At 52.2% G+C, this 21,467-nt stretch overlaps 1 protein-coding gene across 1 annotated transcript in view; it reads left to right on the top strand.

Moving 5' to 3' along the window:
• The first annotated feature begins 16,176 nt into the window (after positions 1-16,176).
• DISP3 (dispatched RND transporter family member 3) overlaps positions 16,177-21,467 on the top strand; it is a 48,540-nt gene continuing 43,249 nt past the window's right edge. The window contains exon 1 of the mRNA XM_072975400.1: positions 16,177-16,379. The gene's annotated coding sequence lies outside the window, so the exon portion shown is untranslated. The remainder of the gene's footprint in view (positions 16,380-21,467) is intronic.

Raw genomic sequence — 21,467 nt, 5'->3', positions numbered from 1 at the left:
GCTGCTGTAACAAAGAGTCCAAGCTGGGGGCTTAAAACATCAGAAATGTTCGCTCTCACAGTTCTGGAAGCCAGGCTCAGTGTTAAAGTGTCAGCAGGGCCATGCTGTCTCTGAAGGCTCTGGAGACAGACGCTTCCAGCTGCCGGGGATGGCCGGCAGTCCTTGGCATTGGAGGTCACCTCACTCCAGGCTTTGCCTCTGACTGCACGTGGCCTTCACGTGTCTGTGTCTCCACGTGGCCTTCTCCTCCCTGTGTCTCTCTTCTTATGAACATATCAGTCATATCAGATGTAGGGCCCACCCTACTCACACACCTGACACCCAGACATCCTGGGTCACTCACTCACCATCCCTTAAATGTGCCGCTGCCTGGATGCCTGACTCATGTCTACCTGCCCACCTGTCCCCCTCCCAATACTGGCCAGCTGGTGAATGCCTCCTCATTCATCAAGCTTAAGCTTAGCTGTCACCTCTCCCAGGAGTCGTCACTGACCTTCCGCCTCTAGGCTCCCTTAATGCCCTGTGCTTGCCAGCACTGCAGCTCACAGCACACAGGGTGGTTTTTATCCATCTGCCCCTCCCTCTCAGGCCCTTAGCTTGCAGGCTCTGAGTGGGCAGGGTCCCCCCTCTATGTCTCCAGCACACGGGTGCCCAGTGAGTTATTGCGTGAAGAATCCTACCCACCAGCATTGATTGAGCACTTCAGAGGTCCTAATGCCAGGCAGTGTCCTGAGCCCTTTACTTTTGTGTTAACCCATTTAAGCCCCACAGTAACCCTGCACAGTAGATGCTATAGTTCTCCCCATTTTACAGATGAGTGGTTGAGCAACTTGTCTAAGATCTAATGATGCATAAACTGCCGACGTGGTGACTTGACTCTGGCAGCATAAGCAAGGATCCTACTCCTCCTTGAAGGGCCAGTCAGATGAGCAGCTGGGAGGGGAGCAACGAGAGGGCCGGAGCATCCGTGCCATGATGTGCCCCTTGCCTGATATATTCTTGCATGTCACCATGAAGGGGCCCTGCATCTTATCCCCGAAACTGTGAGCTCCCTGGGGCAGGCCAGGGCTGTGACTCCCCCTGCATCTCCCCACCCAGTTCTGACAGGGCCCCGCCCACAGAGGTCAGAGCCTGGCATCTGCAGGTGTGGGTCCTAACCAGCTGGGCCTCTATGTCCTCCTCCATCACAGTAGAGTGGCCCCAATGAGGCTCAGAGAGAGACAGCTGAAAAGTGTCCTAACTCACCACGGGAAGGAGGAAAGCTGGCTGTGGGATCAGGTAGCAGATGTTTTAATCCCAGCACTGCCGCCTATCAGCTGTGTGACCCTGGCCCGATCACTTGAGCTTTCTGGGCTCTTGTTCCCACATGTCTACAGTTGGGGAGACGACGAGGGAAGCTGTGACAGACCGGTAGGGAGCAGGCCCAGAATGCCAGCAGGCAGTTGACGGTGGCCATTCCCACATCCCGAGTCTCTTCCTCCCATGACGCTCGGTACCAGCCTCCGCGGGGTGATGTCTGCAGCTTCCATTTCCTTTGCATTTAACTCACTTACTTAAATTTTAACAATTTTTTTAAAGAAATGAAGCAAAACACAGATAAACAGCCATTTAGAATCATGGCTCCATAATCCAGGAATCCTCCTTCCGATGCAAACTGTTCAGCAGTTATTATGTGAAGTGGGAGGGAGAGCATCATGGGTAACGGTGATATGCAAATTCCCCAGGGGTGGGGGTAGGGGTGGCGGGAGGTGAATGCCCAACTTCTCCAGACTGGTTTTTTTTCTCCCCAGAAACATAGGCACGTGTCCTGGTTTGGGAACACAACCTCCTGAGTCTCCCTCCATGAGCTTCAGGGAAGACGTCTCTCCATGCCAAGTGGGGCATGGGGTGGGAGACAGCCACGTTAGGGCAGAGGATTCAGCTTACTCTTATTAAACTGGCCAGTGGACGTCCTCGGGGACAGCCACACCCAGGTGCCCAGGAATCAGCCTGAGTCATTCATCCAATGGCCTTGGAACCAGCTGGGCTTAGGGTCAGGCTCTGGCTCTGGCTCTGGCTCTTGCTGGCTGTGTGGCTTCGGGCAAATCCTTTAGCCTCTCGGGACCTCAGTTTCCTTGGCTGTAAACTGGGTAACAGCAGTACCTCCCTGGTAGCCGGGTGGGGAGTTCTGAGGGAACACACGGTGGGGCTTGGCATCATTTCTGGCCAGTGGGAAGGGCTGAACCTGTGGCAGCCTGCTGTCAGTAACTCCAGGCGGAGGGAAGGGGGCTGCCTGGACACGCTGCTGAGGGAAAGCAGAGAAAAGGGCCAAGGGTTCTGCCCAAAAGATCAGGAAAGACTTCCCAGAGGAGATGGCATGCCCATAGCATCCCCTGGGAGATGGCGCTGGAGCTGGGCCTTGGATGAGGAAGAGCTGGATCCCTGAGGGGAGGGAGGCACAGGAATGAAAACCCATTTCCTGAAGCTGCCTGCAAGGACTGTTGTCAGGGTTAGATGTGTGGGAGGTTCTGCACGCTTGGCTTGGTATGCAGTAGGTGCTCAATGCACATCACCCTCATGCAAGATGTGGCATAAGGCCATGCTCAATATATGCCCACATCTTCCCCTTTTCATCCTTCTTTAAGAGCAGGGACTGAATCTCCTCCTTGTTGCCCCACTGCATCTCTCCTGTGGCTGAACTCACAGTAGGTCCTCAGTAAGTGTGGACTGAATGGGCCCCACCCGTCCTCCCTCCCAGCCAGGCTAAGCACAGCCATGGGAGGCACGCAGGCAAGTGGAGAGAGGGCAGCATCTCCAGGTCCTTGAAACTGGCCTTGATGTGTGAGCGTGATTACAGTCCTGGGGCCAACTTCCCCACCGCTCTGGGGTCAATAATCTGACAGCAGTTACCGCCTCACTAACCTGCCCGTGAGCTCCTTGCTGGAGATGCAGGTGTGCCTCTGCTATCTACTTCCTTGCCTCCCACTTTCCTGGGAAGCAGCCGGGCCAGACGGGCAGTGCAGGGGACCTCTCAGCACATGCCAGGGCCGGCGCCGGACTCTGAGTGACAGAGGATTGGCAGGTGGGAAGTCGGCCAATATGCCATTAGAATGAGGCATAGAAGACACTGACCAGGAGGCTGCTGGGCCCATGAGGACATCTGGTGTCCTGACACTGGGAACCTGGGTGCTTCATTCAGTCGCATTTGTCTTGAGTGTTAATCCTTACCAAGCCCAGGGTTGGGTGCTAGGGGTCCTGATGGTCCCTGATTTCTAGGAGCCACAGTCCACAGGTGACAGTGGAGATGCGTAAAGCAGGCAGGAAGAGCTCGATTGTCCCTACCTGGAGTTGTGAGGGTTTCACTGAGGAGGTGACAGTTGAGCTGGGCCTTGGTGGCTGCGTGAGATTAGTCCAGAGGAGGAGGCGAAGAAGAGTCTATCAGGTTTGGGAACAGGCTTTGCAGAGTATGGAGGGTGAAAGGACGGGAAGCCAGGGGCGGGGTCACCTGCCTTTCCTCGCATCTTTCTGGCCCATGTGGATGCACTGGCTCCTCCATTCCTTAGAGCTGGCGGAGGAGGAGGAAGGGAGAAAAAGCTCCCTAAGGTGCTTTTAGGTCTAAGGCCCACACCTGCCATTAACCTAGAGGTGGAGGTGTTCTCAGAGATCAGAGAGCATCTGGGATCACAAAGAGAGTTTTAATTTCAGTGCCAACCCTGATCATCTGGAAGGGCTGCACTCCCTAGGGGGAATGTGCTGAGGAAAGCTCTCTGGTCAACCGGGGCTCAGTGGGAAACAGTGCTGTTATGGATTAGCAATGTCTGCCAGGGGAATGTCTGCACGTTCCCGCAGGGAGCCAGGATCTGATCCAGTCCCCTCAGTTTCCACATGCAGAGATGGAAGCCCGGGGACACACAGAGCTGTGGGAGATGTCAGATCTCTCCCAGTCTGAGGTTCTCAAACTTGAGCATGCGTAGGAATCACCTGGAAAAGAAAGCCTGTTAAACCACAGATTCTGGTTCTCATCCCTAGAGTTTCTGATTCTGAAATTTGCAGTTTCTAATAAACCTCCAGGTGATGCTGCTGCGACTGCTTTAGAGACCTGACTTTGAGAACCCCTGCTCCACACCAACCTACTCGGTTGAAAAATGAGAATAACCTCATTTCTGAAAAATGAAGAGAACCTCACCTTCCTGAGCTCCTATGGTTGTACTGAAGGACTTATGAAGTCAAGTTTGGAAATGTCTTTGGAAATCGAAAGCAGTGGTCAACCTCAGATGCACATTTGGATTATCTTGTAGAAGTTAGAAAGTCCCACTTGAGAAGAAATGGCAGTGATGTGGTGTGATGGAGGTGTTAGCTAATGCCACGGTATTTTACAATACATACGTGTATCAAACCAACACACTGTACAACTTGAACTTACACAATGTTAAATGTCAGTTATATCTCAGTGAAGTCCTGCTTCCCTGGCCACAGCTCAGACCAATTAAATCAGAATCCCCAGGGGAGATCCAGGCATCCCCTAGTGATTCTAATGTGCGGCCAGCATTGAGAGAGTCTGGGACCTTATTGAAAATGCAGCTTCACATTCAGTATGTCTGGGATAGGACTGAGAGTATCCATTTTTAATGGATGCCCAGGTGTCACCATTGCTTCTGGTCCATGGACCACACTTTGAGAAGCAAGGTCCAGAGGAGACAAAGAACCTGCTGTCATCTCTGAGGCGGGGCATGTGTCAAGGCGTTTTAATTAGGCCGTTAAGGGTTTCTCCTCATGTTGGCAGGTTCTCCCTTCCTGTTACCAGTGTTACCAGCATGCCATCCTGACTGCACTGTTTTGATCTTCTCTGCAACCCCAGCTGAGGGGATACAGGGACCACTCTAGAGCTCATCGCCAAGCACACCCTCTGCAGGTTCCAAGCTGCTTTGTCAGGCAGGAGCCAAGCACACCATCCACCACCCCTCATTTCCTTCATCTCCGTTCTGGTCTTTAGCAAACAGCCTCAAAGATGATAGATTTCTTGTTTGCAAACCCAGCCTCGAGGCTGGAAATTGACATCTCTCTCTCCTGTTGCATCCTTGATATTCTGCTGTCTTTTTGCTCATGATTCCTCTTTGCCAGTTGCCCACAAGCTACTTCAGCCAATTCATGCATTGACTGAGCACCTATTGTGTTCAAAGAGGATCTATGACTTTGAGCCAATCTTCTATTCACCCTGACTGAGCAGCTTGTGGGGCAGGACTTTATTTTAGTCACCTTGGTGTCCTCAGGGCCTAGTGCAGTGCTCGGCAAGTAGACTGCTCAGCCAGTATTTGTTAAATGGCTGCTGCTGGATGAATGAAGTCAGGACCTCTCAGAGCCTTGGTTTCTTTGCCTGTAGAATGGGAGTGTAAGGCCCATTTCTTAAGAGTGTAGTGAGGCTCATCGTTAGTTGGGAGGCCTCCAGTTACAAGATACAGAAGAAGCAAGTCACTGGAGAAAGTGGAACTAGAACACAGATCTATTCTGCTCAGGGAACTTCATTCAGGGCAAAAGAGCCATTTGCTTTCCAAGAAAGAGTGGCCAGACTGGAAATGAAGCTGGATGCAGGAGCCGTGACCAGGCAGGAGAGGAAAAAAGCCAGTGGCAGCTTCATCCCTGGCAGAGGGAAGCAGCCCAGGAGCCAGGTCAGCCATTGGCAACTTTGAAAATTGTCTCAGCAGGTAAGGAAGCCAGAGGTGTGAGCTTCATTTCCTTTCCTGAAATATCTACTCAGAAAGGTCAGCCAGCAAGAGCGGGCACTGATGCCAAGCTGGAGGTTGGCACAGTGAGGCCAGGCCCCTGGCTCAGAGGAGTCCAGTCTGGGGCAGGCTTCTCTGCCGGGCCAAATGCAGCACTCCCTAGGGGCATCCTCACCATCCCCCTCTCCTTCCTGAGCATCCCGTGTGCTTTCCACCCCCTTGTGTGGCAGCTTCTCCTAGCAACACTGCTTGCACTGTCCAAGGCCAGCTCAAACTCCATCTTCTCCTTGGAGGAAGGGGTGAGAGGGTGCCACACAGGAACACAACCATGAAGGGCTACAGGTCGATGTCATTGCCGAGGCCAGGAAGCTGGGACTGTGCATCTCATTGCGCTAGCTCACCCAGGCTAGTCTATAGTCTAGTGCCTGGTGCTGCAAGAGCTCCAGGCATAGGACAAATGTGTTGACGTCAATAAAGGTGCATAAAGGCACTTTGGTTCTTCCCCTTTTCCACATCCATAGCTTTGGGGCCCTCTCCATGTTCCTCTCAGTAAGGCCTAATGTCTAAGGACATCAACTCTCTGAGATTCAACAGATCTGTGATTCTAAGCACCCTTGGCTCTAGATGTTCAAAATTTTATGCTTAAAGGATTCCAAGTTTACTTAGACTCTTTCAGTTACAGGTGACAGAAATTCTGTTCCACTTGGTCTCAAAGTCCAAAAGTAGAATAGGATTTCAGGCATAGCTTGATCTAGGAGCTCAAGTCAAGTCTCTGTCCCTCAGTTCATGATGAGGTTGGCACACTTTATTCTTGGAATTGACATGATGGCATTGTGGCTTCTGGTAACACAAAGCCTGTATCCTCTCAGTTCCAAGTCCTGTAGGAAAAACAGCCTCTCCTTGGCTTCCTCTAACTCCTCATATCAGGCCCAGCAATTTGACAAAAAGCCCAGGACTGAATTCTTATTAGCCTGGATTTGCCATGCGTCTATCCCTAAACCAATCCCTGTAGGGAAGGGGATGATGGGATACTCTGGTTGGCTTAGACCCAGGTCACATGTGTGCTCCTCCTGCCCAAATCCCAGAGCCCAAAGGGGAATGGTGGTTCTCTGTTAGAAACTGGTGGCCGCTCTCAAAAGAATGGTGAAAAGATGCAGGATGGCAAAAAATAAAAGTGTTTCCACAGTAAGGTTCTGAGGCTACATAGATGAATGATCCTGTAAGAACTTGACTCAAAGCTTTGAGGGACCCCTAAAGCACACCTCTCAGATTTGGGACAAAGGGCGGGGCTGGGAGGTAGGGATGAAGGTTATTCTCCACTCTTTCAGGTTAAACAAACTATGTGCCCCTTCAGTCTTGCTTAGCATTCAACTCATGGAGCCTGATGGTTCTCTGCATATTTCTTCTCTACTGTTATTTTGAAAATAGCATGTTTCTAAGTTTCTGATAGGGAAGGCGGAGAGTGAGCTAAAGGCTCCACTGGGTAGCGGCTGCAGGGAAGGGAGCTGGGGAAACCTGTCTGGGGGCTTTGGGGGGCAGGCAGTTATCAATTCCAATCTGTTAGGGGGAAAGTGGAGGCATAAGCACAGCACCGAAGATTGAATTGTGGCCTCAATTCTTGGCTCTCCTGGAGCGGTATTTCACATTCACACCCCTGCCATGCGTGGCTGGTCTGCTTTGTCACCACTTGACTTGGGCTTGGCCTGGTGACTTACTCTGGCCAATAGGATGGCAGCAGATACACTGAGAGAAGAGGCTTGAGATGCTTTTCTGTGGCTGTGGTTCTGTGGTTGAGCCCTCTTGCACGCCTGCCATAGCTGGGAAAGGAAATTCATCAGGGTAGCCGCGCCCTGAACATGACATGTGGAGCAGACATGAGCTGGCTCACAACCTGAAGCAGAGCTCTCCAGTCAGCTTCTAGGCCTGTCAGCAAAACATGTGTTAATGTTAAATGCCACTGAGATTTTTGAAGTGGTTTGTTACACAGCATTACTGTGGCAATAGCTGACTGATAAAGGTAACAAGAAGGACTAGGGACTCTGGGTGACAGAGGGAGAGTGTGTGCACCAGCCTAGCCCTACAACTGGGACTTTGGGGACCCCAAAGGATTGGAAATGGGAGCCCAGATTCTATAGTCTTCCCACAAAGAGCCATATGATCGTGAGAAAGTCATCTCTTCAATAAACCTCAATTGTCCCATCTCTAAAATAAGAAGAGCATCTGACTTTGACTTCTGAGCTCAGCAGCGAGGTCCTGATACAGGTGGTCCCAGAACTTCAGGCTCTGCTGCTCATGATCGGCCCCTACCTGCTCCCAGCCCTAGCCTAGGCAGACCTTCCCCCTCAGAGTCTTCATGCAACCTCCCACTTCATGCACCCGCACACAGCAGGCTCTGTATAGAAAACAAGTCAGCCGGTGATAAATGCAGAAATAGATGTGTGAAACCATTCTAGGAGCAAAGAGGAGAGATAGTTGAGGCTCTTTAGGGGAAAGAGAGTGGGTAGAGTTGGGGGAGGCTTCATCATGGGAGGAATGAGTTGGGCACTGAGGGTGAGTAATATATCATCTGGTAGAGAAGAAGAAAAAGCATTTCAGGCAGATGGAGGGATGTGAGTAAAAGCTGAGAAGCATGAAGGAGCCTGGTGTGTCTGAGCAACGAGGGGCTACCTGTTCAGCTAGGAGCCAAGTCAGGGCTGCTGGGGGTAAGGAGAGGGCAGCCATTTGACAGGAGAGAGACCATTGAAGAAAGAGGGCCTTGAGTGCCAGGACTGCGTCCTGCAGGCAGTGGGAAGGGGTGGAGAGTGGAGTGCTTGGAGCAGCAGACCCTCCTGCAGGGAACAGCAGGAGCCACTGGGGCTTCCTGGGCGCCCTGGACGCTCTCCCGGCTTCCCCCGGCCCCTCCTACCAGGTCCAGGGGACGGAAGGCCTAGACTTAGGTTTTCTCTGGGCTGCCCTTACACACACTGGGGATAGAAGGATTAGCAGGTGCCGAGAATGGAACAATCCAGGGCGGGGAGGTGAAATCAGCCTAGAGTTTTAAAGGAAAATCAAAAGGGAAAAAGCATTTGCCAATCAATCCACCCCAGGCCAAGAGAGAATGGATTATACTACCCTTGGCCTTCCTATCTTACATCTGATGTGGTGCTAGTGTCCCCAGCAGAGCAGAGGGACAGGAGAGTGTGGCCTCAGAAGTTAGCTGACCTCTGAGTCATAGTTTCCTTAAAAGGGAGATGATTAATCTCCAAAGGCTGTTGTGAAGATTAAAGAGGATGATGCATGTAAAACACTTGGTATGGGGCTTGTCACACAGTAAGTGCTCAATAAATGTTTACTGTGGCCATTATCAAGGGAAGAAGGGTGTGTAAAGGAGGGAAGGTGAGGAGTTTGGGGGCTTTGGGGGAGAGACAGGAAAGAAAACAAGGAGGGGGGGGAGGAGGAGGAAGAGGAGGGTAAGGGAACATGCCACTGGCCCAGGTCCCCAGGCACAGCCACCATGCTGGCCCTGCCCGGGCTAATCCCCAAGTAGCTATTAAGACTACTCATGCATTCCTCCTGCATCCTTCTGCCACATCTGTCAGATGTGGTCCTGGATGCCAGAATGAACAGCTGTCCTCAGACGTGCCCAGCTGCAAAATGAGGACCCAGCGGTGTTGTGAAGGACACAGAGGCCTTGGAGGGGTGGCCAAGAGGACAGTTCTGTTGAGAGGCAACCACATCACTGCAATCACCACACTGGGTGTCAGTCTCTCCATCTGTAAATGAGAAGCTGGGAGATGGCCTGGCATTTTGTGTCAGGGGATGCCAATACCATAACGTGTCCATAGCCAGGAGCCTTGGCACCTGTATCTTGTCTTGGGAAGTGTAGGTATGACCCTGACCTCCTGGATCCTGGAAACTTTCCTGCCATTTTGCAGGATGGCCCTTCTAGTTTAGTTTGCATGGACGAATCTCATCAGACAAAGCATTTCTGAGATTGGGATGTAGGCTCTGCCTTAGGATGTTTCCTTTGGTGCACTGGGGCTCAGAGAGAGAGACAGGAAGTGACTTCCCTAAGGATGAACAGGAAGATGAGTTTAGGTGTATTTTAAACCTAAGATGAGACCCAAGTGTCACAGTAGGGTGCTCTGAGGGTGGGCACGCAACAGGAACCAAGTTCATCGGGGAGCAGTAGAGCAGATAAACGTGGTATTTTCGACCACAGGCAAACCTCGGTTGGAATCCTCTCCATTGCTGACTCTTTCTGTGGCTCTGGCCAAGACTCCTAACCTCGTTGACTCTCAGGTTTTTCATCTGTAACATGGGAATAAGAATGTGGTGAAGAACTCGGGCTATGAAATCAAACTGCCTAGAATTGAGTCCTCAGTATTTACCTGCTGTGTGACCTCAAGGAGCCTACTCCCTGAGCCTCAATTTCCTCACCTGGAAATAAAGATAAGAAGACTCACCTCATGCGGCAGTTGTGAGTTTAAATGAAGTAATGAATGTACAATGCTTGGTGCTCAATAAATGGTAGCCATTAATTATTATTGGTGCCGATGTTGTCAGCAGAACCCCTTGGTGCCTAAAAGGTATTTCAACTGCCTGGGCACTGATGATCTGTCTAGCAGCCCTTCATTCCAGCTCAAGGACCCTGGCCACAGAGTTCTCTGGCACAGTATGCTCCTCGCCCTGCCCACACTGGATGTGCTGGAATAGGAGCTGGCACTGGGGCAGCCCATCAGAGCCACACAGATTCCTGACTGGGAAAATGCCAGAAAAGCTCTTTCTTGCTGTCACTGCAGAGGCCCAGATGGAGACTGGTGGTCAGGGTTAAAGCTGGCCTGCCTCCTGGCGCCACTGGGTCAGCCAGGCTGGTGGGGGCAGGGGGAGATGCTGGCCTATTTGTGCCAGGAAGCCATGGCCAGAGGGACAAAGAGGGAAGGGAAGGGTGAGAATATGGGGCTGGCATTCCATGCTGAGTCATGAGAGAGCTCTCATACAGGCAGGCACACCAGGAGCCTTAGGTATTCCTGGTGCACCTGCCTACACACGACCCTTCCCTCTATGCTTGGGCGGCCCCACTGGGCACTGAGAAACCCCCACCAGCTGTAACTGAGTTATTCTTGAGCCTCAGCATCGCTCACACTGAGTATCACACCACCTCCAGGGGTCCAACTGAGTGGCCAAAAGGTCCCTCATCCTTTTGCCCTTGATCCCAACCAAGGGCCCAGTTGTTTGGAGGATGCACCCCCCCCCACTGTCCATGGTCCTGAAACACCCCAAAGACAAGGACTGCGCTGGGGACTTCTACTCAGCCTCTTTCAAGAACTCTGAACCAGGCAATGATCTTTATCTCCCTGTCTTGATCGAAGGTATGTGGGTTTTTTTTTTAAACTGATGCAGAATCAACAGATTCTAGGTTTACCTGTTTATGTAACTGGTTTCATGCTCTTTTGGCAGTTCCATCACTTTTACCACTGCTACTATTCACCCTTTTGAAGAACTGGCGATTCTGTATTCCCCACAGCATCCTACCCACTCTAAACTCACTCCTTCTATCCATGCTGTCCTAGAAGATCACAGTTAGAGGGGATCTAGAGCTCATCTAAACTTATGCCCCCCTTTCTACTGTTCTACTTATGGAACAGGCCAGAGTAGAAAGGGCACCAAGATCACAGTGTAAGTTACAGCAAACCTGGGGTCAGCATCCAGGCCTCCTAACTTCCCATCTACCTCATTCCCCATTGACCCACACTTCCACTCCCCTGCCCCAGGAAAGGTGACCTGCAGGAAGCATGAAATCTCATTCCAAGGCTCTTCCCACATAGAACACGGTAGCCACCATTTATTTCCAGCTCACTCTGTGCCACTCGCTGGGCTGCTATGTGTGCCTGCATCTCCCTGCTTGGGGAAGTGTGGCCACTGTCATCAGTTTACAGATAAGGAAATGAGCTCAGAGACAGGAAGTGATCTCTTCCTTTCAAGCCAGTTCTAACAATAAACCCTCCAGAATTCTACTTAAAACCCTCAGCCCGCAGGTTCTACTCTCTCCCACACAATGAGACAGTGTTTGTCTAATGCCACACTGTCCATATCTTTGGCAAGGCCCTGCTCTTCCCTGCCAGTGCTTTAGCCCTGCTGTGTGCAATGCCTCTTGGAGTCTAACCTTTGTTGACTTTCACTCTTGAAGGCCTCTATTTGGTCTTCTCTGGATGTTGAAGTCAGTGCAAAGGCCCCCTAGAAACACGGATGCGGAATGAGGGGACAGTCATGTTGGGAGAGGATTATGCGGCAGGGTGAATATTGATGATGCTGTAATTTGGCTCCTTCTTTCAGAGCCTGGGTGTCTGCAGGCCCAGGCACTGGGGCTAATTGTTGCAGGCAATTAATAACTTGGATTATATTCACTCTGGCACAGGCTGCCTGCTTCTTTGGAGGAGGCAGGCAAGGCTGGGAAAGGAATGCTAAGCCCACTGCTTGCAAAATTCTGGAGGAGGCAGGAGTGAAGGGCCACCATCTGTCCAGCCTCCCCCAGGCCTTATCTGCAGCACCCCCACCCCAGTCTGGCCCTATCACTTTTCCCCAGAACTCTTTCTTCTCTTGAATTATTAGCCCTTCTATACTCTTCCCCCATAAACTCACACTCACCTCCTGAACATAACTTCAGGGAGAAGGGGGCTGGGGAGAAGCTTGGGGCTGAAACCTGGAAAGCCTGGGTGCAGCCCAAACTCTTCCACTGACTTGTTACATGACCTTGAGTCAGAGATTCATTCACCATGAAGATGGGCAAGTTGCCTGAGGTTTTTTTTTTTTTTTTGTATTCATTGTATCACATGACGCACAATCAACCTTGAAAGTCATGGAAACAAGGATTTATCATCCCATCAATCATATGCTCTCTAACTATATATAATTATATATGACTAATGATCAAATCGTTACCTATAAATCTGTGCTTCAACACAGCTGAAAAGATCATTGCAGGCATATTATAGGCAGAGGTCATTTATTCCCATTTTGCAGTTGAGGAAACTGAGTCTCAGAGAAATGAAGTGACTTGCCCAAGGTCATTTAATAAATGTTAATGAAAGACACATAGAAAAATAAAACACAGTTTCCTAAATCTAGAATTCTTCCCAGCACATCCAGGTTCACTTGCCTCTACCCAGTAGCTTCCCAGAGAAGGTAAGGTTAGAGGGATATCTCTAAGCTCTTTGAATTGGGGCTGAAGTCAGTGTGTTAGCGGATTGAAAAGGGAAATACTTACAAATGTAATTACTCTATTCCCTAATGTGGTAAACAATTTAATCTACTGCATTTAAAAAAATAAATACCCCCATCCTTCCCCATATACTCTTCCCCTCAGTTGCTCAACCATCTAGCAGGAGAACTTGATTTATACACAGTCCCTATCACCAGGGGTGGAGCGAAGAAGTGAGAGGCACTATGGTCACCTCTAGGTCATCTCTTGCCCAGCAGGGAAGAATAAGATGAAGATGAAGATGAAGACAGAAGAGGAGGAGAGGCAGCAGCAACAGCTAACATTTATTTAGAGCTTGGTTTGTGCCATGCCCTGTGCTAATGCTGTTTTTGCACTAAGACTATCTCATTTAATAAACTCTTTACAGCCACTACTATGAGATAGATACTTTTACCATCCCTATTTTATAGATGAGATCATTGGGGCTTAGCAAGACAAAGTGACAGTCCCAAGGTCACATAGCTGGTAAGGGGTGAAACAGAAATATGGCTTTACTGGGAATGATGGAATCAGAGGCTGGGCTCAGAGGCCCTGTTTCAGACATGGTTGGAGAGAAAAGAGAAATAGAAATAAAGGGATAATAGCTAAGGACAAAGCAGCCCTTTATAGCTCAAACTCCTTGTAAAAGAAGGCTTTTCAATTAGTCGTGAAGACAGAGGCCAGAGGAAGCAGCTTATTGGTACCAAGATGCATTTAAGTCAGACCCTGGAAGAACTTTTGACAGCACTGGAGTGGGGGCTAGGGGGATGTAGAATCTCATTCTTCGCAGCTTTGTAGTTGGGTGGATCATTTGACTACCGGAGTTATCTCTAATTAACACCTGGAGGTAAAGAAGGCTTCAGGGAGGTGCCCTGGGTTTGGGCAGGGATCTCTGACTCCAGCATTCCCAGGCCCCTGTAAAAAGGCATCCTATCCTTCAGGCAAAACGTGGAGTAGAAGGGAGGAAGTCTGAGAATGAGGCTCCAGGAGGAGGATTCTCATGACTTTCCACACCCGCACCAGCTCCCGCTGCCACCACCACTTCCACTTTATGGCAGGCATATTTCAAAGGCCCGGTTCCATTTGCATTTTTAAAACCCCGCTGATGGCCTGAGAAAATTGCATCCTTCCAGTGTTTCTGGGTACCACACTCCCCACCGTCTTCCCCACTCCACTGGGCCTCTGTCTCTGTACCTTCTGTTCCCAGAAAATCCCCCATCAAGAGCTGAGCAAACCCAGCCCCCACTGGAGATCATCTGGAGGTCCTGGAAGGCCAGGGAGGGTTCCGGGGAGGGTGTGACGGAGGTGGCCCCAGCTCTAGCCAGCTAGACAGCATGAAGCTAGGATGAAAATCTACTAAAAATAATTCCCAGGGAAGTGGGGGCTGCATCCCCCGATGTGGGCTGAGGGTGACCCAGCCCCATTGGGCACATCAGTGGCACTCCCTGTGGATTTGTTAAACTGGGAGGAACAGTGCAGGAGCCTTGGATAATTTTGAGGAGGCTCCTAGAATCAGCCTTCAAACCAACAGAAAAGAGTAAGCCATTCACACAGCAAAGAAAACCCTTCGCTCTCAGCTGGGCTTGGGAACATACTTTGTGTCTCCCTTATTACTCCCTTAAAAACAGATCTTTTCCTTCTTCTCCTTCCCTCCCACCTTCTCCCATGGCCCCACATTCTCTGCCTTCCCTCTGAGATGTGGCAAGAGGGACTGGAAGTTCGCAGGGCCGTGCTAGGTCTGTTCTTCTGTGCTCGTATGTCAGATGTGGCCCCTGATCTTGAGGGGCAGTAGCACTCACTTATTGGGAGAGGTCTCCTGTCCCCCTCTCTCCTCATAGCTCAGGGTGGCACCCTTCACACCAGGAGCTGTCCCCAGCCCTAGTGTCTTCTAGGCCAGATGGAACCACTGGGAGTCCCCTGACAGACTTGGCCAGCCTGGCCATGGCTCCCACGACTACAGGGAGTGAGTGCCAGGGCAGGGAAACTGGCTCGGGCCATTCGCTCCTGCATAGATTAGCTCTCAGGGCATCCAGAATCATAAATACCAATGTGTCCAGTTGGCAGTCAGCCAGTGGGTAGAGCTCTCAGAGGCTGCACATCAGAGAGACAGAGGAGGAGTGGCAGGTGAGGAATGAGCAGAAGCTCCACTCGGCACTTTGACATTAGAGGTGCTCCCAGCTCAGTCTTCCTCTTTTAGGAAGAAGGGCTGGGGGGCTGGGCATGGGTAGAGCACCTGTGTGTGGATTTGGGGCTTGGTGTTTCATTCTAGAACTCAACTGTGGTCTTATCAGCCCCATAAGCTGGGCACTTCCTAGAGGCAGGGGTTGCATTTATCTATTTTCAATCTACTTTCTCTGTTCCTTTCTTGGCACACGCTCTGAGGATGTATGACAAACTCCTAGCTCATCCCTCACACAACAGTAGAAATAGCCTCCCTTCTTTCTGGCTTCCATAAGTAAAATCCCTTAATCCTGCAGCTGGGGGCTGGCAGCGGGTCCTCTTTTGAGGTGTCTGCCTTGACTATCCCTGGGTAACACAAATGCCAGTGTCCTCTCAGTATTTCTTTCCTGATGGAAAGAAATGAGCCAGGCAGCAGCATTGGCTCCCCAGTGCCTTCTCATGGCCCGCGAACCAGGGATATGGGCAGATCATGTACTAAAGCTGGAGGGATGCCCAGTCTCAGGGTCTGGCAGGGCTCTGGGCTCTGGTGCCAGAGAGGTGAATGGAGAAGAAGGAAGGAAGGGACAGCGCCAGGAGCTGGGCTTGGCAGCTCCCTCCGGAGGAGACCTGGGGATGCCCTCGAGTGTCCAGGAGGCTGGTGACCTGCCAAGTCTGGGCAGACAGGGAGACGTGGGAACCTAGGAAAGTGGGGCGCGGGGCAGGGGGCCCGGTCAGGGCAGTTTGCAGAGGCGGGAATTTACCCCTAGTGGTCGCTGCGCGGCTCGCAGCCCCCGCCCGTTGGCTTTGAGAGCCCGGCTGTACCACATCCTGGCTCCCGCAGGGGGAGCGACGGCCACGGCGGCGCCTGGCGGCGGGCTTCGGAGACAGCAGTGCGCCGCGGAGCGCAGCCTCTCGCCGTCTACTAACGCAAGGCCCCGCGGCGCGGAGGCCGGCGGCGCCAGGCGAGGGGGGAGGTGAGGCTCCAGAGCCTTTCCCGCACACCCCTACGCCCCGTGGTAGGAGCCCGGACCCAAACAAAGGCGGGCGGCGAATAAAAGGCGGCCGCGGCGCCGAGTGCTCTGGGTGGCGCGCTGGGGAGTAGAATACGCATCAGGCAGTGAGCGATCAGTGCGCTCTGGAGCGGAGCGGGGAACCCCGGCCTCCTGCAGCTCTGAAGAGCATTTCCCTGCTACTCCCACGAGGAGACAAGTCCACACGGCAGAGTAGCCTCTTCCCTCGGCCCCTCCGACGTGCCTCCCTCCTGTGCCAGCGGCTCGGGGGGCTCAGCTTGGCCAGCCGAGGTGAGTGCGACGGCCGAGGGGCGCCATCCGGGTCGGGACTGGGGGATGCATTGCTCGGAGGAGGGGGACAAGTCCTCCGCACCGCCCTCACCCCGGCCTGCGCGGGGCTCTATGTGAAGTTCTTCCGCTGTTCAGCCAGCCTGGGATGCGGGCCTTGGACCCCTCGGGAAAGCGGGCTGGTTGGGGGCAGAGACCAGAGCTAGCCCCTGCAGCCGAGCTCCAGCTCCGCACCAACTCCCCGCGGGGCCTGAGCAGCCTCGGTCTGCACCGACTAGTTTGATGTCCACAAACGGCGAGGCTTCCGACCTCTAGCCCCCTGCTAGTCCCCGCGGGTGGATGACTGATTCCGTAAAAGTTGAGCGTCAGTCTGAAGCCGCCCGGGATCAGGCTCTCGCCCGGGCTAGAGCACAGGGAGGGGACTGGAAAAGGTTAAGGACCTCCTCTCCATTCACTCTCTACCTTAGCGCACTCGTGCTCTTGGCGGGATATTTCCCAAGTCCTAGGACCCAATTAACCTGACAGCTGGTCCAGCCGGCGCGCAGGAGCTCTGGGGCAGACCAGGCGGGCGGTGGAAGCTGCGCCCTGCCGAGAACGCTAGTGAGGGTGGAGGTGGGGTGGGCAGCCGGGCAGTGGTGGCCCTGAGGGTCTGGGGAAGAATCTGGGCGCCAGTGGCACCGACTCCTGTGAGCCAACCTCGCAGCTGGGAGAACTTTTCCAAACTCCCTGGGGGCTAAAAAGGCGCCTCCGAGGAGATGTCCTTTCCTCAGCCCGTCTGCTCCACAGTTGGCCCGAGCTTCTCGAGGTTCCTCCTGAGACTGGGCGCCGGTTCCTGCCCAACCATGCCAGGGGCCAGTACCGCGGACAGCGCCTCGAGGCGGCCTTGGAGAATCAACCCCCGCGCGCGCCCACGGACCGAGGCACACACAGACCCACATTCCATGCGCACACTCACACCGCAAAACACAGACCTGCAAACAGGCCCCACACAGATTCACAGTCCACTCACGCAATATACAACCACCCACATTCCACACCATCCGTACCCAGAGGGAAGATCCACGCGCACGTGGACAAACACACATCTACCCACAAGCACCAGCAAGCCGGGCAATATCTTCACTGCTGTCTCCGGACATCTGACTAAGCCTCAGGCTCCACAGCTCACCTCTTGGTGCCCACAGGGATGCCCAGTGACTCACAGAGTCGCTCAGGCTCTCTTGCGCAGACTCAGGCCCCACGCTCACGCACACACATTCTTTGGGGGAAGCATCGGGCCACCAAGCAAACCCTCCCCCTATCCCAATGCAGACTTCGTCAGGAACCAGGGGATCTGCCAAATGGAGGGAGTAGCCTGGCCCAGTGGAAGCTGCGGGCAGAAGCCCAGCCTGACAGAATCTTGGTATTAGGCTCAGAGTCCATTTTGACCTCAGCTCACCACCCTCATGCTTACTCCCCCTCCTTACTACAGACAAACCTCCTACAGCCAAGGTCCACACCCATGTCTCTGCATCATCCTTTGCTTGCACTTTCTGTCTCTTTGTTTCCCTGCTGTGTTCCCCTCCCCCATGTTTATCTCCCCCCCATCCCCTTTGTCTTTCCCAGTTCCTCTTTCCCAGCTGCCTTCACTCTCTACCCAAGTTTCCTGCAGCCTGGGTCTAATCCAGTTGGTCTTTGCTCCAATGCAGGAATAGCTGACCCTTAAGGGAAGCTGACTCCCAGCAGACTCCAAGCTCCCATACCTCTCTCTATGGAAGTCTGGTCCCCCTCACCATGGGGAGCTTCTGCCCCCTCCCCGGGAAAATCTTCAGAGCCAGATGCCCCAGATCCTTCACAGTCTCTCCAAGGGCCCAAGATTCTTCAGTCCTGGAATTTCAGCAAGCCCCCATCCCTTGGGGATTTTGAAGAATTTGTTACCCATGCCCTTCAACGCCTCTCCTGCTATTGCCCTTAAAAGCCAGAGACCACGTTGAAAGAGGAAAAGTCACAGAGTGATGTGGTGGGAGGAGCACTGGAGTGGAAGTGGGGGGACCCGGGTCCTATCTTAGCTCAGCCACAGACTCCCTAATTGTCTTCTCTGAGCTTTGGGCTCCCCCATCTACACAAGGACAGGACTGGTTGAGGTGACTTTCAAGGGTCCCTGTTTAGCCATAATAATCTAGGATATTGACTTTCCCCAGAGTCTCTTGAGTGTGGGTGGGGTTGAAAATTGTAATTCAAACCCCAGAGCTTATGGTATCCCTTCCTCAGAGCACTCATCCCTGGTAAAGCCATCCTGTCCCCTGAGTGATGAATGTTCAGATGATTTCCTTTATAAGACCAGAGATGTCAAGTAATTTTCTTGAGGTCACACCACTGAAGTGCCATCTCCCTTGGGGCAGGCACTGATTCTGTCAGTAAATCCTCTGCATGAACCACTGGTTCTGCTGGTGAATAAATGAATGAACGAATGAATGGATGAATGAATAGATGAATCCAGACTAAAACCTGGGTCTCTTGATCCTCAGAATCTGGGAATTACGGTTTAAGCCTGTTTTTTTCTGATAGTTTAGACTTGTTTCCCTTGTCTCTTTATTTCCCCTTCCGTTAGCCTGCTCATTCAAAGGCAGAAGGCGTTCTCTGAGTTAAGACCCTTCCTCCCTTAAGGCAGACTCTGGGCTGGTTGTAAATGACCACTGAGAATGGACTAGCTTTAGCTTTAGCCCTGCCTGGTGGGTAGAGGTTTGGTAATCAGCTCCAAGTCCTTAAGACTCTACCATGTAGGCTGTCCATGGGCAATTGCCCAGGATCTGAGAATAGGAAGGAAGATCATCATCACTACCATTTGGCTGAGCAACCACTTCTCACAGCCCCATGAGCTGGGTACTGCAAAAATCACCTTTACAGATGAGCAAAGCAAGATTCTGAAGGATGAGATGGTTCCCCTAAGGGCAATCAACCAGCCCACTGTCAGTCATAAAAATAGGCACCCCAGATTGGTGATGGCAGTGGTGGCAGTGGTTGATAATAACATTAGAGGTGTTGATAATGGTTCTAGCATTGTTGTGATTGGAAACTTAGTGAGACTGGCCTCTTTGGTTCCCTTCCTCCTCTTTGAAATGATTTTCTACCTGAACCTCTTATACTCTTCCCCCACCAAAATATGGAGAAACTGAGGGCTGGGACAGTGAGGCAGGGGTGTCTGACCATCTGTCGCTTCTAGCTGAGGAAGAGGGTGTGTCAATTGAAATTCTCCTCCTCCTGCCCTCCCTCTTCCTCCTCTGAGCATGTATCCTGCCAGAGGAGCCAGAGCGGTGTCAAAGTCTGTCAAAACACCCTTCCAAGCTGGGTTCCAAACGCAAAGCCCAGGGAAAATAAATAAAGAGGGCAGTGTTGGCCTGAAATAGAAACATGCACCAGCTCACAAACATGCATGTTTTCCAAAAGTCGCATTTCACGGGCAGACAGTGTGGCTCACGCTCCAGCTGCTTGACAAAGGCTGGAGGCATGGCTGCTGCCAGGACTGGTCCAGGGAAGGTGGCAGAACCTCCCTTAGTGCGCTCACTCCCTGCCTGGCCATGGGGAGACCAGATGGCCGCTCCTGCTCTTCACCAGCTGGAAGGTACAGGGGTGGGAGGACTGCGATTAATGTGTCTGTGTGGTAGTCAGAGCTCTTTGGAAATGGGCACCAGAAAAGGCTGATGGCCTTGGTTCCTCTGCCTCACAGTGGGAGTGGCTGGCTTGTAATGACAATCCTGATCATAATAGCCGCCATTTGTTGAGTACCTACTACGTGCCATGTACTAAGCATTTACACGTGCTGTCTCACTTAACCTCGCAGCCATCTCATGGCATATGGAGTGTTATCCCCCTTTAATATATGGTGAAGCCGAGCTTCAGAGAAGTAAAGAGGTTTGCCCAAGTCCACGCAGCTAAAAGAGGCCAAGTTAGGATCAGATCTTGATCTGAATGAAGCAAGAGCCCCTGTTTTGTCTAGTACTCTGCATTGTTTCTCTTATTCATTTATTCATTCATTCAATACACACTTTTTGTCAAGAAACCCACTTATGTGATAATTTTCAAAAGAATGTGAATTCCTTTGCTAGCTGGGCCAGAGGTGAAGGGCAGTACTGTCACCTGCGTTTAGCTCTGGTCACCCCAGGATTGATACCTGAGGCTTTGGAGCTGGGGCTGGGGCTGGATGCCTTACCTTTGCATCTTGGGCTCTGTCCCAACCACGAGAGCCCAGCTCTGTCTGTCTCGGGGGATGGGCTCTGGTGGGATCCCCACTGTGAGGTTCGGACCATGAGAGACAATTTAATTTCATAAGAGGTCAGGACTGCAAGAGGCCTCTGCAGATGGGGAAGTTACTTCAGAAAGGGCAATGAGTTGCCAGCATCACACAGCATGTTGGTAGCAGAGCCTGAATCTCAGACTCCCAGGCTGGCATGCTACGTGGCCAGGCTACCCTCCTTGAGTGTGTGGGAAGCGTCCAAATGGCTCCACTGAAGGGGGTGGAACAGATGCAGGCAGTAAGCGTAACACTTCTCATCCAAGAACTGGGGTGAAACGCAGCTGGTTTTCACTGCCAAGTCCTCTCCTCCACACCCCCTGCCTGACTGCACCCTCTGCACCCTCTGCTGATCTGTCCTAGGTCTCCCAGTCATCACTGTGAACAACACTAGCAAATATGAAACATTCTCCATGTGCCAGGCACTGTGCTAAAAGCTGTCTGTACACTGATTAACTCAAGCCCCACAACAAGCCTGGAATTAGGTGCGTTTGTTCCACTTCACAATTGAAAGACCTGAGCTGGAGAGGTTGATTTACTTGCCAAGGCCGCGCAGCTAGTAAGGTGGCAGGTGGAGCCCTGCTGGACCCCCACTTGCAGGTTTACTCTGGGGTGGAGGTGGGAGGTTTGGAGCCAAAGCCAAGGGGAAGGAGGAGCTAATGGGCAGCAGTAGGCTATTTATATTAAACCTCCAGGCCTCGTCATGCTTGCTGGCACTGATGCCAGCAGAAGCTGAGCCCCTGCCAAAAGCTGGAAGTAAGAAGCCCAGTGCGGAGTCCTGGGACCAGCCTCCGCCGAACATTGGCCAAGATCAGGGTCTG

The sequence above is a fragment of the Vicugna pacos genome, chromosome 13 (genome assembly GCF_048564905.1).
Source record: "Vicugna pacos chromosome 13, VicPac4, whole genome shotgun sequence".
Taxonomy (NCBI): Eukaryota; Metazoa; Chordata; class Mammalia; order Artiodactyla; family Camelidae; genus Vicugna; species Vicugna pacos.
The sequence above is the reverse complement of the archived record's forward strand: the minus strand, read 5'-3'. Positions and strand labels throughout refer to the sequence as shown.